The sequence below is a fragment of the Palaemon carinicauda genome, chromosome 20 (assembly GCF_036898095.1).
Source record: "Palaemon carinicauda isolate YSFRI2023 chromosome 20, ASM3689809v2, whole genome shotgun sequence".
In the NCBI taxonomy this organism is placed as follows: Eukaryota; Metazoa; Arthropoda; class Malacostraca; order Decapoda; family Palaemonidae; genus Palaemon; species Palaemon carinicauda.
Window position 1 is genome coordinate 24,041,448 of NC_090744.1, and position 17,334 is coordinate 24,058,781.

A 17,334-nucleotide genomic window follows, 5' to 3' on the forward strand; every position below is an offset into this window, starting at 1 on the left:
AATAAAATTAATTGTCCACATATGAGATTACTTTTTTTATTACAACCCATTAATAAAAAAAAAACGTAAATAAATACTTTGATATAGTTCTGAGAATAAGATGGGAAATTCTTAAGAAAGTTAATCGTAGATATTCATAGCTAACTGTCTTAAAATCTCTTTAAAGTGATTGGTTCACATTTTAAAATTATCACACGTTTGTAATATAAAAGTATGAGTAGAAAATAGCAGTTTATCCTTAAAAATATCTGAATACAGTTTTCTATGATTGTAGTTGTCAACAATACCTAGATATTATTGCAAGTGGAATATTGTACAACCCAGTATGATTTCTGTTATTTTGTATTAATGTATTATATATAAAAATATCATATTTTTTTATAAGATAGGTATATGATATTTTCTAATTATTTAGAGTATACTAAAATTGTATAACATACCGTGATGTGTGGTACTTTTTCATCTTGATAGTATTGCGTATTTACGTAGACTGTAAACACGATAGACGATACCCATACTATAAGTCTGTGCAAGGACTTATATTTTTGAGTGAATTACTACTTGTAATGTGGTAATCATATTGATTGCATTGATTAAATCTATTCAGCATACCACATAGGCCCACAGGTGAGAAAGACCCATATAATAACTGAATATATATTTGATTTTATGATATAGCTTTATAGAATATTCTCGGCTTATTGTAGGACAAGGTCAGGATGCCCTGAATTATGTTAATCATATTCTTTATATATATATATATATATATATATATATATATATATATATATATATATATATATATATATATATATATATATATATATATATATATATATGTTCGAAATCTCACCCTGTAATACAATAAAAAATTACCATATATATATATATATATATATATATATATATATATATATATATGTATACATATATATACACACATATGTGTATATATATGTATATATATAAATATATATATGTATATATATAAATATATATATGTATATATATAATATATATAATATATATATATATATATATTATATATATATATATATATATATATATATATATATATATATATATATATATATATACATATATATATATATATATATATATATTATATAAATTTATAGCCAAATACACGAACCATATATTTTTCAATATTAAACTTACCCGATAATCATGTAGCTGTCAACTCCGTTGCCCGACAGAATTCTATGGAGGGATACGCCAGCTATCACAATACTAGAAGGGGGTGTACTTACCAGCGCCACCTGTGGCCAGGTACTATAGTACTTCTTGTTGACACCTCCTCAATTTTTCCTCTGTCGTGCTTCCGGCAAGACGTTCTGGGATACGCTTATGATCTTCGAGTATTTTCACGGCTTTTGGTGAAGTATTCTCTCAGATTTCGGCTGTCGCTTTACTGGAAAACTTCTATATTAGCTTAGATAGCTATTATTTAGTCCTGATTAACGGTTAACGATCTTTTGCTTGATTTTGAAACCCCACTTGGCTAACTCTTTTGATTCAAGATGTCTGACATTTCACAAGCCCCCACCCATAGACGATGTAGGTCTTGTAATAGGCGTATTCCGAAGGCCTCGGTAGATCCTCACACCGCTTGTTCTGACTGTAGGGAAAGGCCCTGTCAGTTAGAAGATCGATGTGAGGAATGCGCCGGACTTTCGGAACTTGATTTTGTCCGTCTTCTTAAGTACTCAACCAAGTTAGAGAGAGAGAGAGTTAGGAGGAGTTCTTCTCACTCTTCACTTTTTTCCTCACCTCATGATCCCCTACCTTTTCCTACCCCTGTAGTGGCTACCCCCGAACCTACTATTTGCCCTCAGCCTGATATGTCTGTTGTTTTGCGTGCCATTCAGGCCTTAGGCGATAAAGTAGAGTCAGTGGTTAGTGATCATAAGTCTCTTATGGCCGAAGTCAAGGAACTTAAGGTCAAGAGTGCAGTGGGTGGAATTAGTGCCAGTGCTGTGACGAGTGCTAGTGTCAGTGCAGTGCCAAGTGCTAGTGTCAGTGTCAGTGTGGTGCGTGAGGATACTTCTGTGCGTGCCAGTCGTCCTCCCAGTCCGGGACCTCTTGCAAGCTCCCAAGCCCAGGGGAGAAGCAATGTCGAAGGGCAAAAGGGTTCGGCAGGCCTTGATCGGCGCACAGAAGTATCCTCGGTGGTTGCGGACGTGTCTTCCAGAGACCGTCACTCCCACCTGCAGACGATTGAGCCCGTCTTTTACTCGTCTGCTGAGCAATTGTCAGGGAAGAAACGCTGGACTCAGGTCTCGAGACCACTCAAACGCAGAGTCCAGACCTCAAGAACTCAACCGGGCTGCAGTCATTGGATCAGCTCTGACTCGCCGCAGTCATCAGTTGAATGCACTCCGCCTAAGAGGAGTAAGGTTCTGCCACAACAGATCTCTGCTGTTAAGGCTTTACCTCAGCAGACCTTAGTGTCTGCCGACCCCAAGTTGACTCTACTGCAGTCCATGCAGTCACAACTTGCGGTCTTGATGCGTGAGTGTCAGGCTGAGCAGGTTACACCTCCTCCTGCGATCGCTCCGCCTGACCGCAGTACTGCCTGCCAGGCGTACGATGTTGAGGCTCCTCAGAATACCTTAGCACGTTCTGAGTTTACTGTTTCCAGTGGTGTGCAGCTCCCTCCGCCTTCCTTAAGGCAACCTCAGCAATGGGAACAGGAAGATTATACCTTACTTCCTCCGCTTCCACTTGCAGTTCCACCAGTGAGGCAACACTCTCTTGAGGTACAACAACCTCTCCGAACCATGAGTCAGTCTCCTCAGCTCTCGCTGCAGCGAGCTCAACCCTCCTCAAGGCAACCACAACACCTTAGCCTTGCGCCTCAGGAGCCTCAACTCGCGAGACAATTACTGTGTTCTGCGCAGCCACTACCTCATCGCTCACAGCTCACACCTCAGGAACCTCAACTCGTTCCTCAGGAACTTGCTATTGCGCATCCGCCAACCACTCAGCAAGCGCAACCCTTGAGTTCAGTCACTCATGCTAGGAGTCAGCCACCTCCACCCATGCGCCTACCTTCTGCTACTTCTTTTGATCAGCCTTTGCAGTCTGAGCCTCAGGTGTTCCCTCAACAGAGTCTTGAAGAGGAAACCACTAATATTGTTGTTCCAGCTCGTGCTGACTCTGCTGTTCAGCATACCTTACCGATCTCTTCGCTACACTCTGGTGATGAGGCGTCTGATGATGAGGCGGCACACCTGGATCCCTCATCAGACGTGGATGAATCCAAGTCTTCTCCACCTTCTATTGACTTTCGTAAGGTCTTGGCTCTGTTTAGGGAGGTATACCCAGACCACTTTGTCTCTGCTATTCCCCGCTCTCCGCCATCTGAGTTTTCGCTGGGCATGCAGCCAGCTAAGTCTACTTATACTAAGCTAGTCCTAGCAAGGTCCTCTAAGAGAGCGTTAAGGATCTTAGGGGAGTGGTTGCAGACTAAGCAACACCTTGGAAAGACTTCGTTCATGTTTCCTCCGACTAAGCTCACTTCTAAAGCGGGCGTTTGGTATGCCACAGGAGAGGAACCAGGCTTGGGAGTACCTGCCTCTGCCCAGGCTGACTTCTCAAGTCTGGTAGACTCGCCTCGTAGAACAGCAATGAGGCGCTCTAAGGTTTGCTGGACCTTCTCAGACCTTGATCACTTCCTGAAGGGTGTTTTTAGGGCATTTGAGATGTTCAACTTCCTAGACTGGTGCCTGGGAGCCCTCAGCAAGAAGACCTCCCCTGCGGACAAGGATTCTGCCATGCTATTAATGTCCTGCATGGATAAGGCCATTAGAGATGGATCTGGCGAGCTTGCGTCGATGTTTGTGTCAGGGGTTCTTAAGAAAAGGGAACAGCTATGTACCTTCCTTTCCTCCAGCATCACACCTTGTCAAAGGTCTCAACTCCTTTTCGCTCCGCTCTCGAAGTTCCTCTTCCCCGAAGAGCTGGTTAAGGACTTGTCTGCTGCCCTGATACAAAAGGACACACATGATCTTGTAGCCTCATCGGCGCGTAAGACTAAGGTTGCTACCTCAGTCCCCAGGACTTATCGCACCCCAGTGGCTGATACTCCTGCTACGAGGTTCATACCGCCCTTTCGTGGTAGAGCCCCCATCCGAGGAAGCTCCCGTCCAGACTCTTCCAGGAGCAAGTCTAGGAAAAGTTCCAAGGCTTCTAAAGGAAAAAACTGACTCTCCGCATCTCCAGACAGCAGTAGGAGCCAGACTCAAGATCTTCTGGCAAGCCTGGGAAAAGAGAGGTGCAGACGCCCAGTCTGTCAGTTGGCTGAGGGAGGGTTACAGGATTCCATTCTGCCGCAAACCCCCTCTGACCACATCTCCCATCAACCTCTCTCCCAACTACAAAGAAGAGGACAAGAGGCTAGCGTTGCACCAGGAGGTGTCGCTACTTGTGCAGAAGAAGGCAGTGGTTATAGTCCGGGACCATCAATCCCCGGGCTTCTACAACCGTCTCTTTCTGGTGGCCAAGAAGACAGGAGGTTGGAGACCGGTGCTGGACGTCAGCGCGCTCAATGCGTATGTCACCAAGCAGACGTTCACGATGGAGACGACGAAGTCGGTCCTAGCAGCGGTCAGGCAGGAGGACTGGATGGTCTCGTTGGACCTGAAAGATGCCTACTTTCACGTTCCTATTCATCCAGACTCCCAACCTTTCCTGAGATTCGTTTTTGGAAAGGTTGTCTACCAATTCCAAGCCCTGTGTTTTGGCCTAAGCACAGCTCCTATGGTGTTTACGCATCTGATGAGGAATATAGCAAAATTCCTCCACTTATCGGACATCAGAGCCTCCCTTTACTTAGACGACTGGCTGTTGAGAGCCTCCACGAGTCGTCGCTGTCTGGAGAGTCTCAACTGGACTTTGGACTTAATCAGAGAACTGGGTCTGTTAGTCAACATAGAAAAGTCTCAGCTCATTCCCTCCCAATCCATTGTGTACCTGGGAATGGAGATTCGGAGTCAGGATTTTCGGGCTTTTCCATCGGCCCCAAGGATAAGCCAAGCCCTAGATTGCATCATGAGCATGCTGAAGAGGAGCAGTTGCTCGGTGAGACAGTGGATGAGTCTCACAGGGACCCTTTCATCGCTGGCCCTGTTCGTCGAGCTAGGGAGACTCCACCTCCGCCCTCTTCAATTCCATCTTGCAGCTCATTGGGACAAGGGTTTGACTCTCGAAGCAGTCTCTATCCCAGTCACCAAAGAGATGAAGACCACTCTCTTGTGGTGGAAGACCAATCTCCTTCTCAGGGAGGGCCTATCGTTGGCTATTCAGACCCCCAATCTTCATCTCTTCTCAGATGCATCGGACTCGGGCTGGGGTGCGACCTTGAACGGACGGGAATGCTCGGGAACGTGGAACGAGGAACAGGGAACGCTCCACATCAACTGCAAGGAGCTACTAGCAGTTCATTTAGCCCTGCTGAACTTCAAGTCCCTCCTGCTAGGCAAGGTGGTGGAGGTGAACTCAGACAACACCACAGCCTTGGCTTACATCTCCAAGCAAGGAGGGACCCATTCGAGGAGCCTATACGAGATCGCAAGGGACCTCCTCATTTGGTCAAGAAGTCAAAACCTCACTTTAGTCACGAGGTTCATTCAGGGCAACATGAACGTCTCAGCAGATCGCCTAAGCAGAAGGAATCAGGTCATTCCCACGGAATGGACCCTCCACAAGAGTGTGTGCAACAGACTTTGGACCTTGTGGGGTCAACCTACCATAGATCTGTTTGCCACCTCCATGACCAAGAGACTTCCGCTGTACTGTTCCCCAGTTCCAGACCCTGCAGCAGTTCATGTGGATGCTTTTCTGCTGAACTGGTCCCATCTCGACCTTTACGCATTCCCACCGTTCAAGATAATAAACAAAGTCCTGCAGAAGTTCATCTCGCACGAAGGGACACGGCTGACGCTGGTTGCTCCCCTTTGGCCTGCAAGAGAATGGTTCACAGAGGTACTTCAATGGCTAGTCGACATCCCCAGGACTCTACCTCTAAGAGTGGACCTTCTACGTCAACCTCACGTAGACAGGTTGCACCCAAACCTCCACGCTCTTCGGCTGACTGCCTTCAGACTGTCGAAAGATTCGCTAGAGCTAGAGGCTTTTCGAAGGAGGCAGCCAGTGCGATTGCCAGAGCAAGAAGGGTTTCCACTCGTAGAGTCTACCAATCTAAGTGGGAAGTCTTCCGGAGCTGGTGTAGAGCCAATGCAGTATCCTCTACCAATACCTCTGTGACCCAAATAGCTGACTTCCTATTACATCTTAGGAATGAGAGATCCCTTTCAGCCCCTACGATTAAAGGGTACAGGAGTATGTTGGCTTCAGTTCTCCGCCACAGAGGTTTGGACCTTTCTTCCAACAAGGACCTTCAAGACATCCTTAAGTCTTTTGAGACTTCTAAAGAGCGTCGTCTATCCACTCCAGGCTGGAACCTAGACGTAGTCTTAAGGTTCCTTATGTCACCTAGGTTCGAACCTCTCCAGTCAGCTTCCTTCAAGGACCTTACCCTCAAGACTCTTTTTCTCGTCTGCCTTGCAACAGCTAAGAGAGTCAGTGAGGTTCATGCCTTCAGCAAGAACATTGGTTTCACGACCGAATCTGCAACATGTTCTTTTCAGCTCGGATTCTTAGCAAAGAACGAACTTCCTTCTCGTCCTTGGCCTAGATCGTTTGAAATACCTAGCCTCTCCAACATGGTAGGTAACGAACTAGAGAGAGTTCTTTGCCCTGTCAGAGCTCTCAAGTATTATCTTAATAGGTCTAAACCTATTCGAGGACAGTCAGAAGCCTTATGGTGTGCCATCAAGAAACCTTCGAGGCCCATGTCCAAGAACGGGGTTTCGTATTATGTAAGGCTTCTGATTAGAGAAGCCCATTCTCACTTAAAGGAGGAAGACCTTGCGTTGCTGAAGGTAAGGACCCACGAAGTAAGAGCCGTAGCTACTTCGATGGCCTTTAATAAAAACCGTTCTCTGCAGAGCATAATGGATGCAACCTATTGGAGGAGCAAGTCAGTGTTTGCATCATTTTATCTTAAAGATGTCCAGTCTCTTTACGAGAACTGCTACACCCTGGGACCATTCGTAGCAGCGAGTGCAGTAGTAGGTGAGGGCTCAGCCACTACATTCCCTTAATCCCATAACCTTTTTTAACCTTTCTCTTGAATGCTTTTATTGTTGTTTTTATGGTTGTTACGGTAGGCTAAGAAGCCTTCCGCATCCTTTTGATTTGGCGGGTGGTCAATTCATTCTTGAGAAGCGCCTGGGTTAGAGGTTGTGTAGAGGTCCTTTAGTAGGGGTTGCAGCCCTATATACTTTAGCACCTTTGAGTTGATTCAGCCTCCAAGAGGAACGCTGCGCTCAGTAAGGAAGACGAACTTAAAAAAGAGGCAGAGTAACGGTTCAATTCGACTTCCTTACCAGGTACTTATTATTTCATTGTTATTTGAGATAACTGTTATATGAAATATGGGATACTTAGCTATCCTTTAATCTTGTACACTGGTTTTCACCCACCCCCCTGGGTGTGAATCAGCTACATGATTATCGGGTAAGTTTAATATTGAAAAATGTTATTTTTATTAGTAAAATAAATTTTTGAATATACTTACCCGATAATCATGATTTAATTGACCCTCCCTTCCTCCCCATAGAGAACCAGTGGACCGAGGAAAAATTGAGGAGGTGTCAACAAGAAGTACTATAGTACCTGGCCACAGGTGGCGCTGGTAAGTACACCCCCTTCTAGTATTGTGATAGCTGGCGTATCCCTCCATAGAATTCTGTCGGGCAACGGAGTTGACAGCTACATGATTATCGGGTAAGTATATTCAAAAATTTATTTTACTAATAAAAATAACATTTTTCCTACTCGCTATCTTCTATTTTATGCATTTATGACCATGATTATTGGGGCAAATCACCTGTTCATGAGTTTTTGGACACCCTTATATGAAGACAATTATGGGGAACCCCGGTGGGAAACCGGTGTTTTTTGGGTTTGGAAATGTCATAAATGAGTGATTTTCAGTAATAATAACTGTCAGAAATGCAAAATAGGCACAAACTAACCAGTTGGAAAAATATATGGTTCATTTAAGTTTCTAAAAACAAGGCAAAACCCACCTAACCTAACCTAGTAGTTCCTAGTCTGAAGAGGAATTTGAGAGTTATTAAGTTGAGGGACTGTTTTTTTCAGGCAGGTGAAATTTAATTTTGATTTTTAAACCACTTCTAGACTCAGCACCGCATATATTTATATATCAAACGAAAACTTGGACTGGTAAATGTGTAGGAGAGCTCCGCGGAAGATCTTGAAGAATTCAAACACCTACAATTCACTATTATATCATATAGAACGCTTATATAATAGTCAATATATGAGCAGCTTCTATTTAACGAAGATATTCGTGTGTATAGTTATGTTTCACTTGGATTTTTTCTAAGCGTTTGTTTTTGTTTACTGTGTGATGTCTTGGCTAAAATGAGCTGTTTCACCGCCTTACTGCGTATGGCAGACTAGTTCTCAATGCTATTCTAACCAATAACAGGTGTTTTCTTGACGTCACACTGTTTGAAAACCAATCATGGCGGTTTTTACAAATCTAGCCAATGCTGACACTTATTACTTCACTTATCCCTGCTATTTTTCCACCAGTTACCACAGTTTACGTGAAGTTCCGCGGAGGAATATTTTTGCACGTCTCGGATCTCCCTTCAAACTGAAAAGCTCATTTTGCCGTGAAGTATGGAGCAATTAGCAGGACCTTCATCCCGTTCCGACTGTGTCACTTGTGACAATTGCTTTATTTCTTATGGGGATTTTTGTGTACATTATTCAGGGAAAGTTGATTTGCTAATTGCATTTGCTCAACGTCATGGTTTGATTTTGGCAGAGAAAAAGTGCCCTAATTGTGAAAATGTGTGCCGTATAGATTACAACAAATTAGCATTCCGGTGTGATCGTAGTGTGGTTACTCGTGGGAAAAGGAAGAGACAGTAAGGTATGTGGTAGTTTGCAGTTTACGTTAACGTTGTGTAACCTCATTAATAGTCGAAATATCGACGATCAAACTCACGCTACTCTTGTCTTCCCTGAATTTTCTAAGTCTGTTGTTATTGTTGACTGTGTCTTATTTTTCAATATTAAACTTACCCGATAATCATGTAGCTGTCAACTCCGTTGCCCGACAGAATTCTATGGAGGGATACGCCAGCTATCACAATACTAGAAGGGGGTGTACTTACCAGCGCCACCTGTGGCCAGGTACTCAATCATTTGTTGTTGACACCTCCTCAATTATTCCTCTGTCGTGCTTCCGGCTAGACGTTCTGGGATACGCTTATGGTCTTCGAGTTTATTCACGGATATTTGGTGAAGTATTCTCTCAGATTAACGGCTGTCGCTTTACTGGAATCCTTCTTATATTAGCTAGATAGCTTTTATATAATACTGATATAACGGTTAACGAATTTTGCTTGTTTTTGGATCACCCTTTGGCTAACTCTTTGAAACAAGATGTCTGACGTTTCGCAAGCCCCCTCCCATAGACGATGTAGGTCTTGCAATAGGCGTATTCCGAAGGCCTCGGTAGATCCTCACACCGCTTGTTCTGACTGTAGGGACAGGCCCTGTCTATTAGAAAATCGATGTGAGGAATGCGCCGGACTTTCGGAATTGGAATTTGTCCGTCTTTTAAAATATTCATCTAAGTTAGAGAGAGGTAGAGTTAGGAGAAGTTCTTCTCACTCTTCTATGTTTTCCTCACCTCATGATCCCCTACCTTTTCCTACCCCTGTAGTGGCTACCCCCGAACCTACTGTGTGCCCTCCGCCTGATATGTCAGTTGTTTTGCGTGCTATTCAGGCTTTAGGCGATAAAGTAGAATCAGTGGTAAGTGACCATAAGTCTCTGATGGCCGAAGTTAAAGAACTGAAGGTCAAGAGTGCAGTGGGTGGAATTAGTGCCAGTGCTGTGACGAGTGCTAGTGTCGGTGCAGTGCCAAGTGCTAGTGGTGCCAGTGTGGTGCGTGAGGATTTTTCTGTGCGAGCCAGTTGTCCTCCCAGTCCGGGACCTCTTGCAAGCTCCCATGCCCAGGGGAGAAGCAATGTCGAAGGGCTTAAGGGTTCGACAGGCCTTGTTAGGCGCACAGAACTATCCTCGGTGGTTGCGGGCGTGTCTTCCTTAGACCGTCACTCCCACCTGCAGACGATTGAGCCCGTCTTATTCTCGTCCGCTGATCAACTAGCAGGGAAGAAACGTTGGTCTCAGGTCTCGAGACCGCTTAAACGTAGAGTCCAGTCCGCGAGTGCTCAGCCAGGTTGCAGTCATTGGCTCAGCTCTGACTCGCCTCAGTCATCTGTCGACTGTACTCCGCCCAAGAGGAGTAAGGTTCTGCCAAAACAGAGCCCGACTGTGACTTTACCTCAGTCTGTTATCGTTTCTGCCGATCCCAAGTGGACCCTGCTTCAGTCCATGCAAGCTCAGCTTTCGGACTTGATGCGTGAGTGTCGGGCTGAGAGTGTTGCACCTCCTCCTCCGCCTACACTCCCTCCGCCTGTTCTCGCTCCGCCTGTGCTCGCCCCGCCTGCACTTGCTCCGCCTGGTCGCAGCACCATCTGCCAGGCGTACGATGTTGAGCCACTTTCGGAGTTCGCTGTTCCCAGTGGTGTTCAGCCTCAGCCTTCTTTAAGGCAACCCTTGCTTTGGGATCAGGAGAGTTATTCCACTCTTCCTCCGCCTCCCCTTGCTGCTCCACCAGTGGTGCAACTCTCGGTTGGGGTACAACAACCTCTCCCCTCCGTGAGTCTGTCTGCTCAGCCATCGCTGCAGCGAGCTCAACCCTCCTCAAGGCAAGCTCCTCTACACCCTGGACTTGCACCTCAGGAGCCTCAGCTTGCGAGAACTTTACCTTGTTCTGCGCAGCCTCAACCTCATCATGCTCCGCTCATCTCACAGGAACAGGAACGGACTACTCCGCCTCCGTCCTCCGCTCAGCTTGTGCAATCCTTGGGTTCAACCTCTCTTGCTAGGAGTCAACCTCCTTCACCCATGCGCCTGCCTTCTGCTTCGTCTGTTGTTCAGCCTTTGCAGTCTGAGCCTCAGGTTTTCCCTCAACAGTTACTGGAAGAGGAAACCACTGTTATTGTTCCTACCCGTTCTGACTCTGCGGTTCAGCATTCTGGTCCGATCGCTTCGCTACCCTCTGCTGATGAGGTGTCGGATGATGAGGAGGCACACCTTGATCCCTCATCAGACGTGGACGAATCTAAGCTTTCTCCATTGTCGATTGATTTTCGTAAGGTCTTGGCTCTACTCAGGGAGATTTACCCAGACCACTTCGTCTCTGCTATTCCCCGCTCTCCACCATCTGAGTTTTCGCTGGGCGTACAACAAGCTAAGTCCAACTATACTAAGCTTGTCCTAGCTAGATCCTCCAAGAGGGCTTTAAGGATCTTAGGGGAGTGGCTGCAGTCTAAACAACACCTTGGCAAGACTTCCTTCATGTTCCCTCCAACGAAGCTCGCTTCGAAAGGTTGCGTTTGTTATGCCACAGGGGAAGCACCAGGCTTAGGAGTACCTGCCTCTGCCCAGGCTGACTTCTCAAGTCTGGTGGACTCGCCTCGGAGAACTGCTATGAGACGCTCGAAGGTTTGTTGGACCTTCTCAGACCTGGATCATTTTCTGAAAGGGTTGTTCAGAGCATTTGAAATGTTCAACTTTCTCGACTGGTGCCTGGGAGCCCTCAGCAAGAAAACCTCTCCTGCGGACAAAGATTCTGCCATGCTAATAATGTCCTGCATGGATAAGGCCATCAGAGATGGATCGGGTGAGCTAGCGTCGTTATTTGTATCAGGGGTGTTGAAGAAAAGGGAACAACTGTGTACCTTCCTTTCCGCCAGCATTACACCTTGCCAACGGTCACAACTTCTTTTTGCTCCACTCTCAAAGTTCCTCTTTCCCGAGGAGCTAGTTAAGGACTTGTCGGCTGCCCTGATACAAAAGGACACGCACGATCTTGTAGCCTCATCGGCTCGTAAGTCTAAGGTTGCCACCTCAGTCCCCAAGACTTATCGCTCCCCAGTGGCTGATACCCCGGCTACGAGGTTCATACCGCCCTTTCGTGGTAGAGCCCCCAGCCGAGGAAGCTCCCGTCCAGACTCTCACAGGAGCAAGTCTAGGAAAGGATCCAGGACATCTAAGGGAAAGAACTGACTCTCAGATTCTCCAGACAACAGTAGGAGCCAGACTCAAGATCTTCTGGCGAGCCTGGGAGAAGAGAGGTGCAGACGCACAGTCTGTCAGTTGGCTGAGGTACGGTTACAGGATTCCATTCTGCCTCAAACCACCTCTGACCACATCGCCCATCAACCTCTCTCCCAACTACAAAGAAGAGGACAAGAGGCTAGCATTGCAACAGGAGGTGTCGCTACTTGTGCAGAAGAAGGCAGTGGTTATAGTCCGGGACCATCAATCCCCGGGCTTCTACAACCGTCTCTTTCTTGTGGCCAAGAAGACAGGAGGTTGGAGACCGGTGCTGGACGTCAGCTCTCTCAACGAGTATGTCACCAAGCAGACGTTCACGATGGAGACGACCAAGTCGGTCTTAGCAGCGGTCAGACAGGAGGACTGGATGGTCTCTTTGGACTTGAAAGATGCATACTTTCACGTTCCCATTCATCCAGACTCCCAACCTTTCCTGAGATTCGTTTTCGGAAAGGTTGTCTATCAGTTCCAAGCCCTGTGTTTTGGCCTAAGCACAGCTCCTATAGTCTTTACTCATCTGATGAGGAATGTAGCGAAATTCCTACACTTATCGAACATCAGAGCCTCCCTCTACCTAGACGACTGGCTGTTGAGAGCCTCCACGAGTCGTCGTTGTCTGGAGAACCTCAATTGGACTTTAGACTTAATCAGAGACCTAGGTCTATTAGTCAATATAGAGAAATCTCAACTCATTCCCTCCCAATCCATTGTGTACCTGGGAATGGAGATTCAGAGTCAGGATTTTCGGGCTTTTCCATCGGCCCCCAGGATAAACCAAGCCCTAGAGTGCATCATGAGCATGCTGAAGAGGAGCAATTGCTCAGTGAGACAGTGGATGAGTCTCACAGGGACCCTCTCATCACTGGCCCTGTTTGTCGAGCTAGGAAGACTCCACCTCCGCCCTCTTCAATTCCATCTTGCTGCTCATTGGGACAAGGGCTCGACTCTAGAAGCAGTCTCTATCCCTATCAACCAAGAGATGAAGACCACTCTCCTGTGGTGGAAGCACAATCTCCTTCTCAAGGAGGGTCTATCATTGGCCATCCAGACCCCCAATCTTCATCTCTTCTCAGATGCATCGGACTCGGGCTGGGGTGCGACCTTGGACGGACGGGAATGCTCAGGAGTATGGAACAAGGAACAAGGATTACTCCACATCAACTGCAAGGAACTGTTAGCAGTTCATCTAGCCCTGTTGAACTTCAAGTCCCTCCTGCTAGGCAAAGTGGTGGAGGTGAATTCAGACAACACCACAGCCTTGGCTTACATCTCCAAGCAAGGAGGGACCCATTCGAGGAGCCTTTACGAGATCGCAAGGGACCTCCTCATTTGGTCAAGAGGTCTAAACCTCACTCTGGTCACGAGGTTCATCCAGGGCGATATGAATGTTTCAGCGGATCGCCTCAGCAGAAGGAATCAGGTCATTCCCACGGAATGGACCCTCCACAAGAGTGTGTGCAACAGACTTTGGACCTTGTGGGGTCAACCTACCATAGATCTGTTTGCCACCTCCATAACCAAGAGACTTCCGCTTTATTGTTCCCCTGTTCCAGACCCTGCAGCGGTTCATGTGGATGCTTTTCTTCTGAACTGGTCCCATCTCGACCTGTACGCATTCCCTCCGTTCAAGATAATAAACAAAGTTCTGCAGAAATTCGTCTCGCACGAAGGGACACGGCTGACGCTGGTTGCTCCCCTTTGGCCTGCAAGAGAATGGTACACAGAGGTACTTCAATGGCTAGTCGACTTCCCCAGGACTCTACCTCTAAGAGTGGACCTTCTACGTCAACCACATGTAGACAGGTTGCATCCAAACCTCCACGCTCTTCGGCTGACTGCCTTCAGACTGTCGAAAGATTCGCTAGAGCTAGAGGCTTTTCGAAGGAGGCAGCCAGTGCGATTGCCAGAGCTAGAAGAGTTTCCACTCGTAGAGTCTACCAGTCTAAGTGGGAGGTCTTCCGAAGCTGGTGTAGAGCCAATTCAATATCCTCTACCAATACCTCTGTGATCCAAATAGCTGACTTCCTTCTACATCTTAGGAATGAGAGATCCCTTTCAACACCTACGATTAAAGGATATAGGAGCATGTTGGCCTCAGTTCTCCGCCACAGGGGTTTGGACCTGTCTTCCAACAAGGACCTTCAAGACATTCTCAAGTCTTTTGAGACGTCTAAAGAACGTCGTCTTTCCACTCCAGGCTGGAATCTAGACGTAGTCTTAAGGTTCCTTATGACATCTAGGTTCGAACCTCTCCAGTCAGCTTCCTTCAAGGATCTTACCCTCAAGACTGCTTTTCTCGTTTGCCTTGCAACAGCTAAGAGAGTCAGTGAGGTTCATGCCTTCAGCAAGAACATTGGTTTCACAACCGAATCTGCAACATGTTCTTTTCAGCTTGGATTCCTAGCAAAGAACGAGCTTCCTTCACGTCCTTGGCCTAGATCGTTCGAAATACCTAGCCTCTCCAACATGGTAGGTAACGAACTAGAGAGAGTTCTTTGCCCTGTCAGAGCTCTCAAATATTATCTGAAGAGGTCTAAACCTATTCGAGGACAGTCAGAAGCCTTATGGTGTGCCATCAAGAAACCCTCGAGACCCATGTCCAAGAATGGGCTTTCGTACTATATAAGGCTTCTGATCAGAGAAGCACATTCTCACTTAAAGGAGGAAGACCTTGCATTGCTGAAGGTAAGGACCCACGAAGTAAGAGCTGTAGCTACTTCGTTGGCCTTTAATAAAAACCGTTCTCTGCAGAGCATAATGGATGCAACCTATTGGAGGAGCAAGTCAGTGTTTGCATCATTTTATCTGAAAGATGTCCAGTCTCTTTACGAGAACTGCTACACCCTGGGACCATTCGTAGCAGCGAGTGCAGTAGTAGGTGAGGGCTCAGCCACTACATTCCCTTAATCCCATAACCTTTTTTAACCTTTCTCTTGAATACTTTTATTGTTGTTTTTTATGGTTGTTACGGTAGGCTAAGAAGCCTTCCGCATCCTTGGATTTGGCGGGTGGTCTATTCATTCTTGAGAAGCGCCTGGGTTAAAGGTTTGGTAGAGGTCCTTTAGTAGGGGTTGCAACCCCGTGTACTTTGGCACCTTTGGGTTGATTCAGCCTCCAAGAGGAACGCTGCGCTCAGTAAGGAAGACGAACTTTAAATAAAGAGGCAGAGTAACGGTTCTATTCGACTTCCTTACCAGGTACTTATTATTTCATTGTTATTTGAGATAACTGTTATATGAAATATGGGATACTTAGCTATCCTTTAATCTTGTACACTGGTTTTCACCCACCTCCCTGGGTGTGAATCAGCTACATGATTATCGGGTAAGTTTAATATTGAAAAATGTTATTTTTATTAATAAAATAAATTTTTGAATATACTTACCCAATAATCATGATTTAATCGACCCTCCCTTTCCTCCCCAGAGAGAACCAGTGGACCGAGGAATAATTGAGGAGGTGTCAACAACAAATGATTGAGTACCTGGCCACAGGTGGCGCTGGTAAGTACACCCCCTTCTAGTATTGTGATAGCTGGCGTATCCCTCCATAGAATTTTGTCGGGCAACGGAGTTGACAGCTACATGATTATCGGGTAAGTATATTCAAAAATTTATTTTATTAATAAAAATAACATTTTTGCTCAAATGAGCCCTGTAACCACTATAATCCGCAGACAAACTAGTGCACTATGACGCCCCCCCCCCCGGTAGGCCTAGGTAGGGGTACAGGGCCCCATAGGCTAGGTTAGGTGGGTGTCTTAGGTTCAGTGGTGCCCTGAAAATTACTGTGGCCTTAAGGGGGGGTCGCAGGGGGGGCGGAGCCCCCCCCCCAGTAGGCCTAGGTAGGGGTACAGGGCCCCATAGGCTAGGTTAGGTGGGTGTCTTAGGTTCGGTGGTGCCCTGAAAATTACTGTGGCCTTAAGGGGGGGTCGCAGGGGGGGCGGAGCCCCCCCTGGTAGGCCTAGGTAGGGGTACATGGCCCCCAGGGTAGGGTAGGTAGTTGTATTAGTTTCGGTAGTGCCCCGAAAAATCACTTTTCTCCTCCTCCCCCCACCCAAAAACCCCGCTTCCCACTGGGGTCCCCCATAATTGTAGTAGTAGGTTTATGCTTACATTTTCTGTGTAAGAGTTAGGTGGTTGTAGGAGGATTATCTCACAGTTTCAAGGTAACTGTAGCTCTAATTTACTGTTTTCAATATTAAACTTACCCGATAATCATGTAGCTGTCAACTCCGTTGCCCGACAGAATTCTATGGAGGGATACGCCAGCTATCACAATACTAGAAGGGGGTGTATTTACCAGCGCCACCTGTGGCCAGGTACTCAAGTACTTCTTGTTGACACCTCCTCAATTATTCCTCTGTCGTGCTTCCGGCAAGACGTTCTGGGATACGCTTATGTTCTTGGAGTATTTTCACGACTTTGGTGAAGTATTTCTCTTTGATTTCGGCTGTCGCTTTACTGGAAACTTCTATATTAGCTTAGTTAGCTTTTGGAATTAATTTGATTAATTATGGTGACGAGAGAGTATGAACTCTCGTTCACTTTTCAATGGCCGACCCTTCCCTTAGACGGAAGTGTTGGTGTCTAAGAGAGTATAGACTCTCTTTCTTAATTTTGCTTAACAAAAGTTATAGATTTATTTTATATCTCTCCGCCTCTTATAGGCCTCTTCGATTAACTTCCTTTTATTATAAACTCATTAAAATTAATTTTTATTTTTGTTTATATTCGACCTTCCTAATAGTAGGCGGTCTTTTACCGAAGTTAATAAACTTTGAGCCCGTCATTTCGGTTTTACCTGTTAACATATTATGCTATTTCCGCCACAGAGTTTGAAAGAATTTCTTTGATAGTCTCGTACTATTTTCAAAGTTGAACTAACTTTTTGTTTTGTCTCTGCAGTTGTTGACGTTCAGAACGTTCAACTTGCACTCTATCGTTACGATAGAGAAAGAATGTTCACGGTTTCACGTTGCAGTAAGAGTAACCGTGTCTAGCGTTTTGTTCATTC

At 46.1% G+C, this 17,334-nt stretch overlaps 1 protein-coding gene across 1 annotated transcript in view; it reads left to right on the top strand.

The window, feature by feature from the left end:
• Positions 1–485: 485 nt before the first annotated feature.
• Positions 486–17,334, top strand: part of LOC137659466 (protein singed wings 2-like) — an 86,756-nt gene continuing 69,907 nt past the window's right edge. Inside the window, exon 1 of the mRNA XM_068394356.1 lies at positions 486–627. The gene's annotated coding sequence lies outside the window, so the exon portion shown is untranslated. The remainder of the gene's footprint in view (positions 628–17,334) is intronic.